This window comes from Oryzias latipes, chromosome 12, assembly GCF_053564925.1.
Source record: "Oryzias latipes strain Hd-rR chromosome 12, Olatipes_Hd-rR_3.1".
Classification (NCBI taxonomy): domain Eukaryota; kingdom Metazoa; phylum Chordata; class Actinopteri; order Beloniformes; family Adrianichthyidae; genus Oryzias; species Oryzias latipes.
This window is the reverse complement of record NC_136248.1, coordinates 22,008,715-22,015,483: the sequence shown is the minus strand read 5'-3', so window position 1 is coordinate 22,015,483 and position 6,769 is coordinate 22,008,715. Positions and strand designations below refer to the sequence as shown.

The following is a 6,769-nucleotide window of genomic DNA, read 5'->3' as shown; positions in this document are numbered from 1 at the left end:
TTCTAGATTTCAACCAAATTGAACAAACCAACTGAGTTGTTGCTTAGTATGTAATTGTCATGTTATAAGGCTTGTAGATATGTAGATATCAGTGACGTGCAGTCAGGAGAGGCAGGTGAGGCTGTGCCTCACCTGTCATTATGGGAAGAAAAGAGAAAAAATAAATTCAATTATTATATTTAATCAGTAATTTGTGCTTTGCAGTCATTTTCCATTTAAATTTACCATTTTTGGGTGTTTTTTTCTTTTCAAAATCGCTGAGTTTCCGCATTTGCCGTTCAGATACTAAAAAGTGACGTGCGCTGAGGCACCAGCCCGCTGAGCCTCACCTTGGATTGCGCAATACCTATGCAGTCAGACGGTACTGCTGTCTCTCTGTATGTCGGTTCAATCACTTGTACTATATGAGCTGAGTTTACATAATTTAACAGATGTATATGATGTACAGTGTTTTTTTATAAATAACTGTATGTGAGGGACGTGTTTCTTGTGCTGAGCGCTAAACGCCGGCAAAAAAGCCGCTGGGTGAGGCCAGACATTCTCGTGCCTCATGTTAGGGGGCGCCGGTGAGCCCTGAGATTATGACGCTAAAAAATACTAGAAGAAGTGATAGCAAGCGGCAAGTCATTTTCTTCAGAAGGAGCGGCGTACGGACTTTATTTACAAGTAAAGGTAAGATGATAACAACGTTTGTGCTTTTTTCTATGCTGCAGTTTGTATATGAAAAAAACATGTTGAAATGATATTTTAAACAAAACACTTTAACTGTTGTCAATTAAATGGTGAATAAGTTATTCAGTATGGTTCATATGTTTGTAAATCTGACTGATTACGTCAGTGCCTCACCAGCCATTAACCTCACCGCACGTCACTGGTAGATATAGTCATAGATGTGTCCTTAGTATTTAATATTTCTGCGATGAGGGATTTAGAATTAGAGTCACATATGTGTCCATATTATTTAATAGGCATGCTATTAGGCTTGTATTTAAAGTCATATGTGTTTATGGGGTTCAGCACCCTGGACAGAGATTGTAGGTTTGTTAGCCAACTGCAGAATCTGTTTCAGGACCATGGACAGAGACTTGAAATGCAGTTTGGCTTGCATTGTGCAGGCTTTAGTTTAAATTTCGAAACAATAGTAGTAATAAAAATAATAATAGTAATAATAAACACTGTTTATACATGAAGAAAAAAGAACATCCCTTGTTTTTTTTTCTTAAATACATTATTTGAACTCATATTTGATTATTTTTGAACTTACACGCTCAAAAGTACCTAAAAATATTTTTTTTATCGTGAGTCATCCTGACTATTGTTATAAAAGACTTTGATTTTGATTTTTTTTTCTTTTACAACAAGCCATTAAAATGCAACTTTTATTTTTTTCAGAGGAGACGAAATCCGAAAGCCCTGACTTCTCATCAGGACACATTAGCGGGGGGGGGGGGGGGGGGGGCAATGTTCTCCTCCTGAGTCAGTCTCAAGACCCACCCTGTACTGTCTGACATGACCGTCCTCTACAATACGATACTGTATTCTTCGTACCTCCCCTTTCTCGCCCTCAGTCTGTGTGCATCCCAGCCTCCCTTCCTAGATTTCCACCCAGCAGCTCTCCATCCATCCGCAAACAGCTCTTACACTGAGATTTAAAAAAGGGTAAAAAAAGAGGAGAGAACAGTTTGAAACATAAATCTACCTTCCACGGCTCCCTCTTCTCCTTGCCCTCCAAGCGGACTTCATCACTTTATTCCTCTTCGCGCCAATGCCCGACACCGCACAGAAAGGCAGGATTTTTTTCTCTTGAGCATGAGAAGGATTGCCAAACCATCCGCAATCCAACATTACCGCCTGAGCCACCAGCATGAGCACTGGATACGTACGCTCCAGCAGAAGTTGTTGGCCAGAGAACTAACACATCTCGGAGCACAAATACAGCTAAGAGGAGAGAGTCAGTTTTAGGTAAGTGCGCGCTTGGACCGACTTGGACCCGGCGCAATATGACGGGATTACGCATGTTTGGGGATTTTTTGTTTCATTATTCTACGCGGTTGGGGTATTGTGGCTCAGTTATGGCGATTTTGCGTGGTCAGCATGTTACGGTGGTGTCCTTTCCAGGATAGCTGCGTTCTCCTTAACCCCCTTTTTGCCCCTCCATCCTTATGGTGAAGCTACCTTTTAAATAATCGCCGCACAAGACCGGTCCTGTCAAGCTCCTCCCGGACTGAATGTCGACGAGGCGCAGTCGGGCTATTTCAAATGCACTTTCGAGACTTATAGGCAAAGGAACCCCTCATCAACCCCCCTCTCAAAAAAAAAAAAAAAAAAAAAAAAAAAAAAAGAAATCATCATGCAAATGAGTTTTGGTGTCATGATTGAAGCAGCATCTCACCGAGGTGATGCTGCAAGGATGGGGGGGGGGGGGGGAGTGGAGCAACTAAAAATGAATTACAAAGGCGACCATCTGAGCAGTATTCGCTGCCCTGCAGTCACATTCTGCAGCTGGATAGTCTCTAAAATATATGATCATCACTTCCTCCTGAAAATGCATTCATGCTAGTGAGTGTCAGCCTCCTCTGTTTATGAACACAGGTGGTTATTTTTTTCAGTATTTATAATAATTGTTGTTATTCTGACATTTTGTCCTGACTTACTTCCTTGGCTGAGCCCGTCCTGTATCAGGCTCTCATATGGGAGGGGGTTAGTTGCTTGTATGTGCGCGTGCATGTGTCACCAGTGAGGCAAAGTTGCCATTCTCTCAAGTTGCCAATTGCTGTTCCCCGGACTTACAGCGAGGGGAGCTCATGCTCTTTTACACCAGGTGTCATTATGTGGCTGTGGGCAAGATAACTGTGATACTGGCACCAACGAGGAAATTAGAGGAGCAGCTTCAGTTCAAATCACTCCTCTGTAATTGTATCACAAGCCTCAGCAACTTTTTTTTTCTTTTTTCCTCCGGTTTCTCTTTAACATCCAACTGTCATTTACCTATTCATTGGCCTATTCTGAGAATGAAGCTGGCTCCTTTGAGACACCACCTCTAGAGTTGAGCGTCCCCACTAATCCATCAAATGTTGTACTCTTTAATACTTTCAGAAATAATCATAGATGCAAATGTTACTAAGCTAAAATTGATGAAAATTCAAGTAAAAAAATTGTAACCTCTGTATTTTACTTTTTTTTTCAAAGATTTGTAATCCCAGTTTGATTTATTTCTAAACCTTTTATCAGCGTCCTTTTTGTTTCAAACATTAACAGCATGTCAACTTGCTCTTGTCCTGCTCTCCTCTTTGCATGTGTGCCGCGCAAAATTGCACTGACGGCGGAAATTGCAGAAGAAAAGCTGCCTTATCCAGAAGTGCTGAAATGCTGGCAACATGTAATCATTTCAAAAAAGGAAAGCATTCTAAATCACATTTCCAAAATGAAAATGCCAGCAATAGCTTAAGGCTATATTTGTGTCATGGCTTTAGATGACCCAGTGTTGATCACGCTTCCAAGTACTGAAAGGAGGGGGGACAGGCAGCAGCAGAGGTCCTTTCACAGTCTTTGGCAGTAAAGCTTACATATGAATTGCCTCTAGACAATGTAGCAGTGGCTTAGAGGAGTATGAAAAAGCATTGTCTGGAAAATATGTCAAAATTCATGCATTCAGCCTGTACACAGTCACATCACCCTTGGGCACAAATAAGGATGGCATTATCAAACTTTGTGGTGTACTGAGAACAGTGCTAGTCTTGTACTGGCAGAACTCCCTGTCTGCCTCTCTGTGCGTCTTTGTATTGTCGTGCTGGCACGGCATTGTTTTGCCTTTTTTTTTTTTTTTTTGCATTTTATGCGAGTGCTGGCTGCAGCTGCAGTGGGCAGACGGCTCCCTCCCGAGAGGAATGGAAAGAAATCTGTTTTTATTAGCAGCAAACAAAGAGGGGAGGTCACATAATGACACATGACAAAATCTGACCAAGACTGGCAAGCTCACAGTATTTTGGAGGGGCGACTGATTCAGTTGACCTCTGTTTGAGCCCGGCTGACCCCTGTGCTGCTGCTGCCACTCGAATACGACCGCACAGGTCAAAAAATGCTTGTAGAGTGGGATGTACGAAAACAATTCCCTGCACGTGGCCAACACTCAAAAGGCTGGAAAGTGATTTACTACATTCTTGCCATAGAATCATTCATATCAAGAGTGCTTTTTAAATTATTTGGGTTGTTATTGATGATTTGAAAGAAAATAATCACCCAAACTTGGTCGACCCTCTAAAAAACCCAAACAAATAATTTATTTTTTAAAGCAACTTTCACTTTGTGCAAGATGAAGTCTCTAAAGTCTGCACCAAACAGGATTAAGATCACAACATAGCTGATACTTTTACAGATATTATCTATTTATGAATTAAATTCACACTCCTCCCTGACCAAACAGTGCAGCTTATCTAGGGTTTCTTCCATCCTGCATATTTTTTTATGCACACTAAGAGACTCCAGTCTGCACATTTGATCGTGAGTACTTTTTTTTTTGACAAAATGAAGAAAAATCTCTGCATTTAAGTTTTTTTTAAGGTTTAACTTAGCAAATATGAAACTTTTTTTTTTTTTTGCAGACTTTATCTTCGGCCTTTAACATTCTAATTTGTTGTGGTTTGGAGTGTGACTGCAAATGTTGCAGAAATTCATGGCATGTTAAAAGAAGTAATGTTCTGAATTTGTGTCTTAAATCAGTTTACCTTGACTTAATGCACTTTACGCACATTAGCGTCTTGCTTTTTCTAAAATGCAGCTGTCGTTTTCTATTTTGTTTACTAAAATGATAAACTACGAAGATATAGGAAAATTGATACAAGAAACAGAGATTTTAATCAGCGGTGCATGCAAATAAGCCATTAACGACTAGTCAGTAGCTGCTAAATGAAAGCCACAGGATAAAAAATGATGTTAAAATCAGTCTCCATCACCTCGCACCACTGAGAAACTCATTTAGTAGGCATTATACAATGATAACTCACATCAAGAAAGCAACTATTTATCTCACCTGGCATTGGCTTGGTCTCCACTGGCAAGGGGACAGCAGGTATAAATGTATATATATATATATATATATATATATATATATATATATATATAATATTGCTGAAACACACTGATGTTATGATTTGCAGAGGTCTGCACTGGTCGACAATTACACACATGGAGCCTTTAACTTTATTTGCTTCACTGTTGCCTCAATGTTCCCTGCAGCAATATAATCTTACATACAGAATGCTGTCTGGAATTAGTTTCTGAGATATTCTGTTCAAAAATGTAAAGCTTTGTACAGGTAAAATATCTTTCGGCTTTTATATGACAGAGAAATAACTAGTTTCACTGCTTTTTTTTTTATATAAATGGACCCTTTTGTTTCTTGGAAAATGTGTAGACATTTGTGGTTCCATAGCTTCATTATCTCACATGAAATAAGCCTGTACTAAAACCCCTCTTAGAGTGAAGAACTGTATGGAAAATTGTAGTGGAAATGTAAAAGAGAAACACAATTTAAAAAAACTACTTTTTTGTATAACTTATGCGCTTATATTAACATTTTTTTTTAATTTTCTGGAGCTTTTAGAAACTTGAATTATGGTTAAAAGCCATAGACTCTTCCCTGTGAAAATTTCTGATGCAGATGTGATAAATGGTGAAGTAAAGTGCAAATTAAATAAACTTCAGACAGTTTCTTATAAGGTAAAGAATCACAGATGTTGAGGATAACTTACAGACCCACTTCGATGAAAATTGTTTCTTTGGTGTTTTTAATATGTTCTCGTAGCATTTTTTTTCCTGATGGAAGACATAAACAAAGAGAATTTAGGCCCCTTCTATGTATATCTCTATTCAAATAGTGGCGAAACAGAAGCAGAAGAAAAAAATGCTGCTGGAAAAAGCTTGTAGCAGTGATGTAGGTGATACAGTTGATGGCCCACAACCTTTCCGCTTTATTCTGATCCATCCACTTGTCGACAACTAATCCATGTACACCTTTGTTTTCTTCGTCCGACCTGGCATCTGGCTCAGAACTGTACGCCTAAACAACTCAGATAATGCTCGCCATTTATATTTTCACCTGTAATGTTAGGTTAGGGTTGAGAGGGACAGTAAGCTACTGGGAAAGCACATAAACAGATGGATGATGGGAAGTGGGCAGGCTTACTCCCCTCCAACAACCAACCAACAACTCAAAGGTTCATTTCTAATGAACTACACCTGCTCTGCAGGAACTACATCCTAAAAAACGAGAGGTTTTTTGATGTTGGCTAAAAATTGCATAATCATAATTTGAACATGAGTAGGAATGCTGACAATAGATCAAAGATGATTGGAATCTGACTTTAAAAGCCCAAGGACTTAAAAATAAGTTTTAAAATGGCAAATGCAACTTTAAATCAGCTTTCTTAGCAAGTGTCCACAGGAGGGATATCAATGCTGGAATCTTTTAAGATTATAGCCATCTTAAAAAGCAGATGAAGTGAACTTTTTATGACTCCATTTATTGTAGATGAAAGCACTCTATTAAATAATTGATTTAAATTATAATTGGGACAAAATTACCCTTCTGCTTCTGCATTGGTTTGGCTTCTTTTTTTTTTTTTTTAGTTCCTTTCTCTATGTCCAAAGAAGAATCGGGATCTTCTGGTTTTGAAGTTGTTGACCTTGCAGCCATGTGTTATTGTTTATAAACAAGAAACAAGAACAACAAAAAAAATCAATTTCACATTTTCAACGAGTCGATTTACTG

At 38.9% G+C, this 6,769-nt stretch overlaps 1 protein-coding gene across 1 annotated transcript in view; it reads left to right on the top strand.

Moving 5' to 3' along the window:
• The first annotated feature begins 1,479 nt into the window (after window positions 1–1,479).
• Window positions 1,480–6,769, top strand: part of brinp1 (bone morphogenetic protein/retinoic acid inducible neural-specific 1) — a 143,014-nt gene continuing 137,724 nt past the window's right edge. The window contains exon 1 of the mRNA XM_023960391.2: window positions 1,480–1,962. The gene's annotated coding sequence lies outside the window, so the exon portion shown is untranslated. The remainder of the gene's footprint in view (window positions 1,963–6,769) is intronic.